The following is a 14847-nucleotide window of genomic DNA, read 5'->3' as shown; positions in this document are numbered from 1 at the left end:
ATTCACATTTAGTGCCATAGTCCATGTGACATAATAAAGCAGATTATAATTTATTCTTTTATGTTGCTTTAGGATTGGACATCAGTGGAGCTGGACTTACCTGAAACCACAAAGAGGCATAAGGGGCTACAGAGCCTTAACAAGAGATCACCTCCTTTTGCAAAAAGAGGTCTAGAGCCTGGGGCTTCTGCATTTGTAAGAATTATCAGTAGCTTGAGGGTTAAAATCAATTGTTCAAAGGTCACTTTGAGTTAATTTTGTGGTAGTTGTGAAGTCTGTGTTTATTTAATTTCTATACACATAGAATCATAGGTAATTGAGTAACATTGTTCAAGATCACATTTTTTCTGGTTAAAATACCTTTGGTCTCTGATTTATTGTTGACTATATTTTTCTGCCTTTGTTTTTTGCTTTTCTTTCTATCCTCTTCATTTTTTCACAAATATTACACTCATTCTTGATCACTGTAGCTTAGTAGTAAGTATAGAAATCATATTATTTCAACCTGTGTACAATTTTTTTCATAATCCCAGGGATCACTTTGAGTGTTTTTACTGTGAAAGTAGCTTTGTAATCAGTTATCCTGTTGTAAATTGTTGAGCATTGTTATTGGACTGTGTTCATTTTATGCTGTAAATTTACCATAAGCAAAAACTTCATCTTGATGTATCATGTTCACAAGGATCATTTATTTGCTTCTGTATTTATTTAGGTTGTGGTTTATATGTGAAAAACTTTGGGTTTACTGGATAAAACATGTTATGATTTTGGCAGGTGGCTCAACACATATTCTTTTTGAGAATGACCTGAGTTCTGATACCAACACTCAAGTTGAGAAGCTCATAATTATCTACTATTCCAGATCCTGTATATGTATTGAAAACATTCTTTCTCATGCACAAACATATGCAAAAATTGAAAAAAAAAACCCTTGTTTTCGAAATGCTTATAACTTATAAGCAATTAGAGCAAAACAAGTTGTTTTAGGTGTATACTGATACATTCAAAATATATTGTTTTTTATTTTGTTTTAAAAAATTTTTATGTCTTCACTTTGATTCAGACTTATAGGCAATCATCAATCATAGGGGAAAATGGTGTCTAAGTGTTCCTAACAGACTTCCTTTTCTTTATCATAAAAGAATGAGATCCTTTTAGAAGTCAAATGATTTTCTATATAATTAAAACATCAAAAACCTTGAAGTGAATTTCTTCAATTTTGGTGACACACACTCCTCACACAACACATTTTCTATTATTGGCAAAGAAGAGAATTTTTGTACAGGATGTGTGTGAGTCAGTGATTTCTTGTAGAATGATTTTGATTAGTATCTTTTTGTTCTTGTTTAAGGGACCATGATATATTTGTAGGTTTCTTTTTCCATCTCATTTTTTAATGTGGTGCCATTGATGTTGTTAGTTTTATTATCATCTAATTATATTGTTGTTCCTCTGGAAAATTATGGACCTTCAACAATTTTGTATTCTGAATATTTCTTGTTATGAGTTCATTGTTTATTTGATGGTGTGTGAATGTTGTGTGGAGATACAGTTTTAGTTTTCTCTTCTTGATCTTAGATGCTTGCCTCTTCCCATTTCCAGGCATATGTATGGTTTCTGGTTGTTGCTATCTTCATATTTCTGTTTTTGTTGCTTAAGTGATTGATATAATTAATACATTGGCTTTGGATCTTTTAAACCTCCTCATTATATTACTGTCTTTTTCCCTCTAATTAGCTTCAGCTGTAAGCATGACATTTCCTAGAGTCATATGGGGGTACATCAGTTGAGAGTGTACCTAGACCAAAATATCTGGTTGCTAAGTCTGAGTGAGATTGAGTTGATTTTGATTGATGTGGGAAGGCTCTTCCACGGAGTTGGTAATATCTCTAAGAAAGTGGGCCTGGGCTGGATAAGAAAGCTAGCTTAGGAAGAGGCAGTGACAGAACAAGAGAGAAAACCAGGAAGCAATACTTCCTTACATTTTCCCTTCATTTATTAGCTTGCTTTCTATCCTAAGCTCCCAAAGGAGGGAATGTGGCCTAGAGGTATTAACAAAACAAACCAACACAAATCAACACAAACAAACCTATTAATTATCTGAGTTGCTTCTGGTTAGAGAATTTAATCACACTAACAAAGAAGAAAGTTGAATTTTTTTTTAAAAAAAAGGTACCTAAAATGTGATTTTCTGACTCCAACGGAGTTGAAATTGTTAGGTCTGTCCTTGCCATCTTGAATAGAATTATGTTGTGTTTTTGTTTTCTAGCAAAGGGAGGACAGTGACTCATGACATCTTTCCTCCCAGCTTCTGAATGCTGGGGTTATATATCATGTGATTCTATTAATAATAAAAGTTTAGTGTTAAATCAGAAGGTCTGAGTTTACTGTTTCTTGTAGGGTTAGAAAGGAAAGTGGTTCAGCCAATAGAGCTACATAAGAGAGTCCACAGAGACTGAGGGCATTTGTTCACATCCATTGTGCCATTCACTCAATGAGGGAATGATATGGGGAATTTAAAAACAAATACTCAACAAGTTTAAGATAATGATAACCAAGTTTTCCTGCTTGTCAGGTTTGCAAGAAGAGCTTACTCCAGCTTACTCAACACCATCTGAGTTACTCTGACTCATACCAGTTAGGAGATGGATCCTAGAAAATGGAATTTTAAATAAGAATTATTTAATGTTGGTATTTGCAATTTACAGCCCTAGAGAGTTTCAGAGAAGTAGGAATTCTCAAGTTAGCGTAATGAGGAATCTTCACACTAGGTGATTACTTGCTAGTACATGTATTCTATATATTTTAAAGTTTAAGGACTTCCCCATCACTTACCTATACTAATGGATGGTATCATAATTTGTATATCTAGAGTTGCCAACTTTGTCCTGTGACAAAGGTATCTATCTAATGTTTAGCACTAGAGAAGTTTCAAAATGGTGTTAACAGCTTCATAGACCAGTGCATATAGGGAATTTGGGTAATTGTAGCCACTATTGCTTTAGATAAAATAAGGTTAATCACTAAAAACTTCCCAATCTTGAAATTCACCTAAGATGGTTCAGTAGTAAAACTGAGTTAGTTCTTGTTTGTTCAAAAAGCAATCACACAAGACAGTATATTTGCACTGACTTTAGTTGCCAGCAATTATTTTATAAAGTTTTTTTTTTTTTGGTTTTTCGAGACAGGGTTTCTCTGTGTAGCTTTGCGCCTTTCCTGGATCTCACTTGGTAGTCCAGGCTGGCCTCGAACTCACAGAGATCCGCCTGGCTCTGCCTCCCGAGTGCTGGGATTAAAGGCGTGCGCCACCACCGCCCGGCTCAAAGTTTATTTACATGTATTAGTGAGATCTTGAGATGACTCATAAGTCAAAGCACATTGCTGTACAAGTGCAATAAGCTCATTCTGGGGAACTCATGGTAGAGAGAACCAAGTCCTCAAAGTTGTTCATGGGCTACTGTATATGAGGTCTAGCATGCATGTGCACTTCACATCAAACAGATACCCACATCAAACACACCTCTCTCTTTCACACACATACACACACATACATAAATACATGTACAATATACATATAAACATGCAAACCACACAAAAATAAACACACTGCACTCAAACATAAACTATACATACAAACACAAACACACACACACACAAATATGAGTACAAACATAAAGACACACAAATATAAACAAAGGCAAAGATCACATAAACCACACACCACACAAACCCATACACACAAACACATGCACAAATACACACACTTCACATGAAGAGATATGCACAGGCACATATACACACATACACCCACAAAGAAACTTTTAAAAACAATTTGTATTTAAAGAACTCTTCAGACATGTGTTGAATAAATTTACACAGAACTGGATGTTTTTCTTTGGTTTGTTATTTTTTATTTGTATGACATAACAGCATGTTCTGACAAGGACTTACCTTACAAAAGTAGTCATTCCTAGTAGCCATAACATAAATATTTGTCAAGTGTGGTACTTGGAATACTTTGACTACTATGAGAAGAAGTTGCATAAAATATTTTTGCATTAAAAATTAGTGGTTTAGAAGAATGATTTTGATTCTTTATCAGTACCACATGAGGCTGTGACTGTAAATGATGGAAACAGATGCAGAGATCCATAGCTAAGCAATGGGCTGAGCTCCTGGAGTCCAGTCAAAGAGAGGGAGGAGGGATTACATGAGAAGATCATGATGGGGAAACCCACAGATACAGCTAACCTGAGCTAGTGGGAGCTCAAGGACTCTGGACTGACAGCTGGAGAACCTCAATAAGACCAAATTTTAGATCCTCAGAATGTGGCTGACAGTTGTGAGTATTCTGTAGTGTGTGGCACCTCTGAAAGTGGGACCAGGATTTATCCCTATTGCATGAACAGGCATTTTGGAGCATTTTGCCTATGGAGGGATACCTTGCTTAGCCTTGATGCAGAGGTGTTGGGGGCTTGGTCCTGATTCAGCTTAATATTCCAGACATTGTTAAATCTGCATTAGATACCTTGCCCTCTCTGAGGAGTGGATGGGATGTGGTGGGTGAAGGTGGGGTGAGCAGGTTGAGAGGAGGAACAGGGAACTGTGGTTGGTATGTAAGATGGAAAAATATTTTAAATGTTAAAAATAAATCAATCCTAAAAAAATGGCTGTTACTTTCAGAGCCACTGAAATTTTAAAGACTCTTAAAGCTTAAGTAATAAAGAATTTTATATTTTGATCTAATAAAAATAGACTTTGTTTGGATTTGGTTTCATTTTTGACACATTCTGTTTCTGTAGCTCTAGCTGTCTTGGAGCTTTCATATAGACCAGGCTGGCCTTGGACTTAAACACAGATCCTCCTGCCCCTGACTCTCAAGTGCTGTGAATAAAAGCTTATACCAGCATGTCTGGCCTTCATTTAGGTTCTTTGAAAGAGTCTCAATATGTTTCCCTGATGGGTCTGGCATTGCTGAGCAGAGCAGGCTGGCTTCAAGCTCAGATATCTGCTTGCCTTGAACTCCAGAGTCCTGGGATTAAAGTCTATGCTGCCACATCTGGCTGAGATAGTCTTTATATGTCCAATAAATGTCAATGTAGGTTTTACTTTGAAAAAGCAGAATAAATCAAGGGGGGTAAAAATTTTTGGCCAGACTTACTTATTTTGTGACCTGGTCTTTAGTTGGCTGAGGTGGCTTTTAATTCCATACTCATGAGAGGATGGCCTTTTCTTGTAGCTCTTAGCCCCACACAAGTCACTGCCCAGCTTATGATTTAAACATGTAAACTGTGACAATGTTGTTCCTTTTTTCATACTGCACAGATTTTGGTTCAGAGTTAAAGAATAATTTTGTTTTACATTCACATCTGCTTGATTTCTGTTTGCTGTTTGTCCTTTGTGGTCCATGTCTTCACAAATTAGTTCTAAATCATCATTATTACCCAGCTTTTCTTTTAAAAATCTTATTTGCTCTTAGAATTATGATCTTTTGCATATCTTGGATTTATTACTCCAGACAATTTCATCTTGGAGTGAAACCCAGGCAGGGCTCATGCTAGGCATTGCTCTACCACTGAGCTGCTTTCTTCCTTAGAAATACTTGTGTGATGTTTGAACATTTTTTTGGTATGATCTCAGTAAATAGATAAAGCTTTTTGCTTAGTAAATCTTTCATATGAGATTTTACTTTCTCTACGTTTCTTATAGTAGAAAATTTTGCTATTAGATGACTTCATTTCTCAGTTTTTAAGGCTTTTTGTTTCATATATCTTGTCTTTGATCAAAGATTCATGTTTTTCTTGTGGATAATATTGAGACTCTGTAAGGAATTGTCTTTCATTTTGTCACAAAGCCTAAAAAAAATTGTAGCTAAATTATATTTAGCTTGTTTTTAAAATTATAAATAATGAATTAATCAATATATCTGAGCTAGTTTTGTTGGGCAACTTTCCTGGAATTCATCAATACAGATCATGCTAGTCTCATTCTTGGGGTAATCCTACTACCTTCTAAGAGCTGGGATTACAGGTTTGTGTCCAATAAACTATCATTTATCTTCCAGTTATTTTCTCCCCTCATAAATGTCTGATTAGATGATTGTGTATTGCAGCAAATGTGAAATCAGCTAACAAATGTAGCTCTTGCTTACAAGTAGATAATCATTGTGCTAGATTTTTTTTTATTCTTCAGTCGGAAGTTAGTTAGGATTTTTGAGTTCAGATTACTTAAATTCAGGACACATTTTCAGTCCTATGGTAGTATGGAGACATTATGTATATTTAAGCGATGCTATTATTACTTTTCTATAACAGAAACAATGTCCCAGGATGATCCAGATAAATACAAATTAAGGAATAAAGTTTTCCTACACTCCCAGAGTATGTTCTTCTAGGCCACTGAGAACAGGTTATGCTCCTTGTATGTGCCTTGCTTTGTCACAGATATAAACCTGTTTATCCAGTGTGGCTTTTAGGACCAGTTTGGGGTTTTCTAGAAAATAGTAGTTGTAATTGAAGGTTTCCCATGTTTGTACTTTGCCTACATGTATGTCTGGGAACCACTTGTATTTCTGGTACCTGTCAAAGCCAGAAGTGGATGTCAGATTCTCTGCAACTGGAATAAAAGATGACTGAGCTTCCATGTCAATGCTAGAAATCAACCCCAGGTCGCCAATAAAAGTCATCAATGGTTTTACTTGCTAAGCCTTTGCTACATCCCCTCAGTTTTTGCCCCCATTATAAGAAATCTGTTTGATCTTGTCTCTGTTAGACTTTAGTGCTATTGTGTATTTAGTTGAGGTTTTTTTTTTCTTTTTCAACAGGCTCTCAGGTAGCCCAGACTGACCTTGAACTCCTTTGAATCCTTGAACTTATGATCCTTCTTCCATGTTTCAAGAAGTGCTGAGATGACAAGTGTGCACCACTACCACAGCTTTTATGGGTCACAGCATCTCCTCTGACTCCACCTTTTTTCTTATTCTATCTCTCTTGGATTACCCACTTCATTCTGTTCTGCCTTGTCATAGGCCAAAGCAGCTTCTTTATTAACCAATGGAAGCAACACATATTCACAGAATACAGAAAGACAATCCCCCAGCAGCTGTGTCTGTCCCACTTTATGACTTGGTGGTTGGATAACCTCCAGCTGACACTGGGCAGTTCAGGTCATATGGTAAAGGGGTGGCCCACAGTCAAATGTTCAGTTTCTCCTAGTGACTGGAAATAATGGGATGTGCTCTCATGCTTGACCATATTTATTTTTGAAAATGATTCTATGGGCACCAGTTACAGACACTTCAAATGACTTTAAGAGTTATCGTGTTGTTCTAATTCTCGAATGCTCTGTTTCTTGTATGTAATTCAGTTCTCTCTCTCTCTTTCTCTCTCTCTCCCCCCCTCGTGTGTGTGTGTGTGTGTGTGTGTGTGTGTGTGTGTGTGTGTGTATGTGTTTGTGTGTGTGTGTAGACTGTGGCAATGATCTTCCTGCCTCTGTACCCAGTTTGCTGGCAGTAAAAGAATGCACTACCACTCACATCTTGAAAAATAATTTTTATGGTTAAAGTCTCTTTTTCTTATGGTGGACAGGGAAGTGAGGAGATGGTGTCAGGACTCCTGACACTGGAATTAGAGAAATTAGTGAGTCTCTGTATGTACTGGGAATGGAAGCTGGAAGCTCTGAAAGAATCTTCAGTGCTCTTAACTGGTAAGGTATTTTCCAACCTAAGTTTTCTGTTCTTGATTATGTTTCCTGTCCAAGGTAGCCGAGTCAGGGTCAGATACCAGATGCTGATTAAAAATAGAGTTCTCCTGAGAGAATTAACCTCAGACAAAGATGGGCTCCCTAATTCTTTAGCCAATACAACATGGTCGGCCCATTATCCATATACATAAAACCAACAAATATGGATGCAGCACACTGTATTAATGTATTTCAGCATACTTAATCACCCACACTTAAAAAGGGAGAATTTGGAAAGGATTTGAGAAGGGATGGAATGAAGAGATAAAAGAGGAAAGTGATGTAATATCTTTTACTCAAAAAATTATGAAAATAAATTTTAAATAAAAAAGAGCTAGATTAACAGCTAAGCAATTAAGATCACTGGGTGTTTTTATAGAGGACCCAGGTTCCATTCCCAGAACCCACATGGTAGCTAACCATTTGTTGTAACTCTAGTCCCAGGCTTTCTTCTGGCCTCAGAAGGCACAACACACAGACACATACAGACAAAGCACTGTATAAAAATTTTAAAAAAATTATAAAAAGGAAAGAATGCAATTATTTACAGTAATGTCATGGCCCTGAGCCAGAAAACAAGCCAGGGTTTGTTCAAATGAACTCCTGCTGGTCTTGCACGGAAACAGCTGTGACCTTCTGCTAATCCAGCCTGCTCAGAGAGAAAAGTAGTTTTGTTCTGAGGTTAACATTTAACATTTCTCTATTCTATTGGTGAACCTTGCCTTTGTAAATCTTTTTTGTAATCCTAAGTATTTCATTTCTGGAATTCCCTCAGTTTCTGTTTTTTTTTTTTAATTTGCATTTTCAGGTCTTAAACAGTTGTATTTGTTTCCTTTAACAATCTGTTTGTTTTTTCTTGGCTTTATTTAAGAGGTTTATTGTTTTACTCCAATCGTTTGCATTTTCCTAGCTTTCTTGGAGGACTTTATTGATTTCCTTTCATTGTTTGTTTGTTTGTAATTTCATGAATTTATGTAAAGTATTTATTCAACTTTTAAGGGGCTCTATCATCTCTATATATTTTGTTTCAAGGTTTTTTTTCCCTTGCATTTCAATTATTTTTGAGTATTTAGGGCCTGCTGTGGTAGGACACCTGGTTTCTGGTGGTGACATAGTGCCCTGTCTTTTATTATGTTCCTCTGCTAGGCATCTGGGTTTCGGGTGATAATAGGTCTAGGTGCTGGTTTATAACATCATCTTTGTTGGATGAGGGTTTTATTCTGTGGTTGTGTTTGATCTCTGGAGTTTTGGAGTATATGTTGAATGAGTGTTGCCTTTTTCCTGGCCTTCTTGGCTGGTGTGTTCAAGGGAGAATGTTAGTTGTGATAGGGACTGGGAAAAGAGGAATGCAGGGGAGATGATCTTCAGAGGGACTGGAGGCATGGAGAGCAAAAAGAGTAAGCTGCCTCTGATGGTCTACTCCACTGATAGGAGCAACTTTTTAAATCATCTGTGGTGTAAGAGACAATGTGGTAGACCTGCAGACATCCTAACTGGTCTTCCAGAATATGAGTAAATGACCAGAGGGTGTCTGCTCCATTTGGGTGATGGGACTCAGACATGAGGTCAGTAGGGAAAGGTAGGAGGGGATGGTCTTTGGAATCCACAGGAGACATGAAAAGGGAGAGGAGAAGCTGCAGCTGGAGTTCTGTTTCAGCCCTCATGGCAACCCTGAGTATTGGAACCCTGACAGTGGGGAAGGTCTGTGCATAGTCTTCCTGGTCCCATAACCAACATCTTAATACTGATTCATTAGGTTCCCAGGGATCATTTATTTACTTATTTAGGCTTCTGTTGTGGCTAATCTGTGAAAGACATTTAGTTTATTGGGGAAAAAAAGTAGTATTTGGGCTGCAAATGGCAGTTAGCAAGTATTCTTCTTGGGGGAGTTCAGATATAAGCACCCAAGTTTGGAGGCTTATAATCAACTGCTATTTCAGATCCAGGGGATCTGACATGCTCTTTGTTCTGTCATCTAAACACACATGGAAAATATTCTTTCTCATACATACAAATATACACATACAATTGGTCTAGTCTTGGTTTCAAAAGCTCTTATGACTTACTTACAAAGCAATTAGAGAAATTGAGTTGCTTTAAGTCTATAATAAAATCATACAATATCTTTAAAAAAACTATTGTCTTTCATTTATTTAAAAAATAATTCATTTCCTCACTCTGATACAGGTTTACACCTAATCTTCAATCATAGGAAACGAAAGTATTTCTAAATTTTCTGACAGACATCTTTTTTTTTTTATCAAAGGAGAATGAAATAGTATTAGTAGCCAAAACTGTTTTCCACAATGTAGAAATATCAGGATTCAAGTAAGTGATTCCAATTTTGGTGAAACAGTCTCCTCACCCAACCCATTTTCTATTATTTGAGAAGGAGAGAATTGGAGTGCACAGGGTGAGTGGAAGTCAGTGATTTATTTTATTTTGATTTTCATTAGAAACTTATAATTTTTTTTCAAGGGACAATGTAATGTTTGAAGGTCTGTCTTTTTCTGTCATTTTTCCCCTTTTATCAGTGGTACCATCTGTATAGTGTGAGTTTTTATTAGTTATGAAATAGTTATATTGTTTCTCTGGCAAATGATGGAACTTCAATTATTTTTATTTTATGGAAAATTGATATGTTAGGAGTTCATTAGGTTTTTGATTTGGAGACATTCTGTGGAGGAACTATTTTAGTTTTTTTCTTCTTGATCTTAGAAACTTGTATTTCTTCATTTCTTAGTGTATCTGTATTACTACTTGTTATCATCATTATTTTTTTTCTCTTTAGGTTATTGATGTAGTGGAATCATTGGGTTTTGGTTTGTAAAGTCTCATATATTATTGTCTCTATTTCCTAGTTACTTTTAAATGTCAACATTTCTAAGCTCACAGTCACGTTTGGGAACATCTGTTGAGGATGTGCCCCATCAGAGTAGCTAGTTGCTAAGTTTTTGACAGATTTTGTTGATTGATGATGGATGGGTGATATCCCTTCCACTGAGTGTGCAATATCCCTAAGAAAGTTGACCTGCACTAGATAAGACAGCGAGCTTCGCATAAAAGACAATGACTACATTAGAGAGAAAGCCTGGAAACAACGATTCCTCATGGTTTTTGCCTTCAGTTGCTAGACTGAATATCTATCCTAAACACTGACAATGATGGATTGTGATCTGCCAGAATGAGCCAAATAAGCACATTTGTTACCAAAGGTACTTTTGTGTAGAGAATTGATTCAGAGCAAGAAAAAAGCAAGTTATAACAGGATGTGGTAAACCCAAAGTGATTCTGTTGTTCAAAGGTGGTGGGGGAATAATTTTGGGTGTATGTGAACATATCAAAACTTAGATGGCAAAAGACATAGAAAGCTGCATTATGGGCTCAATTGGTAATTCTTGTAATACTTTGACTAAAATACTGTTAAAAGTACTGCAAACAATGAAGGTAGAGGTCAAAGGACTTCAGCAGGAATTAAAATAGAGGTCATTTATGTGATATTTTGGACCCTACTTTTTCTTTTTCCCATGTCCTCAAGAAACTGATTAAGGAAGAATTAAAAAAAATAATGGGGGATGGAGAGATGGCTCATAGGTTAAGAGCACTGTCTGCTCTTCCAGAGGTCCTGAGTTCAATTCCCAGCAGCAACATGGTTACTCACAACCATCTATAATGAGATCTGATGCCCCTTTCTGGCATATGGCAAACTTGCAGAAAGAATACTGTTTACATAATAAAAAAATAAATCTTTAAAGAAAATAATGGGGCTGATTTCTTAGATGGAATATTGACTTTCTTGGATAGCTATTACTTATGGTTCATTCAGTACAACATTACAAAAATCAAGAAGTGGACATAAATAAATGAAAAGACTATTGGTTGTAGAGAAAAAGAGCACTATGAATTTGCAGAAGGTATTCAAATGCTGAACAGAGTCTGGAATGTTCAGGGAGATTATCACCATTAAAAAGAAGGCCCTTATTCTACATCGGAAGCCTAGTAAAGTGTCCCAAGGGTAAGAATCCATCCTTATATGCCCTCAGTTAATGGAGGGATTATGCAAAGTGATTGCCATTCCCAGGAAGCAACTTTATTCAAAGCTTGCTGCAACTCTGGTCCAAGCATGGCAGAGGCCATCACAACTTAGAAACCAAATTTGGGAGAATCATTGATGTTGAAATTGTTTTGGAGACCAGAATGGTGTAAAATTTAAGATTACACATTTTTAGTCTGCATTTTCAGTTCAGATCTGTTGTTTTCCAGATTTATTAAGAATAGATCAACAAATACACCACAGAAAAGCCCCATGGGTACTAGGAATGTCTGTCTACATGATTCTGTTTGTCCTGGTTAACTCTGAACATGTAGCATGACTCACAGTATTGGTAACTTTATCAATGGAACAAGGGACATAAATGTGCAAATTCTCTCAGTTCTCTTCAAATATGTAAAAAACCTCAGAGAACAATGAAGCCACAAATATTAGCCAGGTAATAAAGGCTCTTACCATCAAGGCATATTCAAATATGCAAAGTCATCCTTAATGCAGGAGAACAACATGAGTGTAAACAACATGTTAAAACTTTAAGGTCCCAGTTTTCTTTATACTCAGACAAAATTATAAAATTAATTCATGAAGATATAAATACTCAACAATGTAATGAATGTGGTAAACCTTTTAAATGTTTCAATTATTCTTGCAGGCATGAAAGAAGTCATACTACAGAGAGATCATATGAATATATTGAGTGTGGTAAAGCCTTTGAATGTCATAGTCATACTCAAAGGCATGCAAAAACACATACTGAAGAGAAACCCTATGAAAATAATCATTATGGTAAAGCCTTTGCACACTCCACTCATCTTCAAGTACATAAAAGAACACATACTGGAGAGAAACCCTATAAATGTAATCAATGTGGTAAAGCCTGTGCTCAACACAGTGCTCTTCAACTGCATGAAAGAATACATACTTGAGAGAAACCCTATGAATGTAATCAGTGTGGTAAAGCTTTTGTTCGTCACAATGATCTTCAAGTACATAAAAGAACACATACTGGAGAGAAACCCTAAGAATGTAATCAATGTGGTAAAGCCTGTGCTCAACACAGTGCTCTTCAACTGCATGAAAGAACACATACTGGAGAGAAACCCTATGAATGTAATCAGTGTGATAAAGCCTTTGTTCGTCACAATGATCTTCAAGTACATAAAAGAACACATACTGGAGAGAAACCTTATGAATGTAAACAATGTGGTAAAGCTTTTGTACAATTCAGTCATCTTCAAGTACATAAAATAACACATACTGGAGAGAAACCCTATGAATGTAGTCAGTGTGGTAAAGCTTTTGTACAATCCAGTCATCTTCAAGTACATAAAAGAACACATACTGGAGAGAAACCCTATGAATGTAAACAATGTGGGAAAAGCCTTTACACGTACATATCATCTTCAATTACACAAAAGAACACATACAGGGGAGAAACCCTAAAAATGTAATCAGTGTAGTAAAGCCTTTGCTCAACACAGTGGTCTTCAACTGCATGAAAGAACACATACTGGAGAGAAACCCTATGAATGTAATCAGTGTGGTAAAGCTTTTGTACAATTCATTCATCTTCAAGTACATAAAAGAACACATACTGGAGAGAAACCCTATAAATGTAATCAATGTGGTAAAGCCTGTGCTCAACACAGTGCTCTTCAACTGCATGATAGAACACATACTGGAGAGAAACCCTATGAATGTAATCAGTGTGGTAAAGCCTTTGTTCGTCACAATGATCTTCAAGTACATAAAAGAACACATACTGGAGAGAAACCCTAAGAATGTAAACAATGTGGTAAAGCCTTTACATGGCCATATCATCTTCAAGTACACAAAAGAACACATACAGGGGAGAAACCCTATAAATGTAATCAGTGTAGTAAAGCCTTTGCTCAACACAGTGCTCTTCAACTGCATGAAAGAACACATACTGGAGAGAAACCCTATGAATGTAATCAGTGTGGTAAAGCTTTTGTACAATTCAGTCATCTTCAAGTACATAAAAGAACACATACTGGAGAGAAACCCTATGAATGTAATCAATGTGGTAAAGCCTTTGCTCAACACAGTGGTCTTCAACTGCACGAAAGAAAACATAGTGGAGAGAAACCCTATAAATGTAATCAGTGTGGTAAAGTTTTTGCTCGACACAGTGCTCTTCAACTGCATGAAAGAACACATACAGGAGAGAAACCCTATGAATGTACTTAGTGTGGTAAAGCCTTTGCTTGTCACTCTCATCTTCAAACACATGAAGAAATACATACTGGAGAGAAACACTATGAATGTAAACAATGTGGTAAAACCTTTGCACAGCCTAGTTATCTTCAAGTACACAAAAGAACACATACTGGAGAGTAACCCTTTGAATGTAGTCAGTGTGTTAAAGCCTTTGTTTGTCACAATGCTCTTTAATTGTATGAAAGTACACGTGGGAGAAAAAACCTATGAATGTAAACAATGTGTTAAAGCCCTTGTATGTAATAGTGATCTTCAAAGGCATACAAAAACACATACTGGAGAGAAATCCTATGAATGTAATCAGTGGGAAAAAGCCTTTGCACAACACTCTCATCTTTAAAGGCATGAAATTACATTTATTGGAAAGAAACCCTATGAATGTAATCAGTGTTCTACAAGCCTTTGCTCATCACTCTCATCTTCAAAGTTATAATATAACACATACTGGAGTGAACCATACAATTGTGATCACTGTGATAAAGGCTTTGTTCATCATAGTGCTCTTAAATTTAATGAAAGAACACATAATTGAGAGAAACCATATGAATGTAAGCAGTGTGGTAAAGCCTTAGCACAGCCCAGTCATCTTCAAGTACATTAAAGAACACATACTGGAGAAAAACCCTATGAATGTAATCAATGTGGTAATGCCTAGTCACAACACAGGGCAACCCTATAACTGTAAAACTTTTAGTGTGTAATTGGTCTCTTAAAGACTTTGAATATAACATTAGACTTTGAGGATCTGAAAAAAATTCATACCAAAGGCAATCTGAATCTATATGAATTGTTATGACTTCAGGCCACATACTTAC

The 14847-nt window shown here is 36.3% G+C and overlaps 1 pseudogene; it reads left to right on the top strand.

Annotated features, from left to right (window-relative positions):
* Nucleotides 1-14594, top strand: part of LOC131900970 (zinc finger protein 431-like) — a 43579-nt pseudogene extending 28985 nt beyond the window's left edge.
* The last annotated feature ends 253 nt before the right edge of the window (nt 14595-14847 follow it).

This window comes from Peromyscus eremicus, unplaced genomic scaffold (assembly GCF_949786415.1).
Source record: "Peromyscus eremicus unplaced genomic scaffold, PerEre_H2_v1 PerEre#2#chrX_unloc_1, whole genome shotgun sequence".
In the NCBI taxonomy this organism is placed as follows: Eukaryota; Metazoa; Chordata; class Mammalia; order Rodentia; family Cricetidae; genus Peromyscus; species Peromyscus eremicus.
Note: the sequence above shows the minus strand (reverse complement) of the source record. Positions and strands in the feature narration are given on the sequence as shown.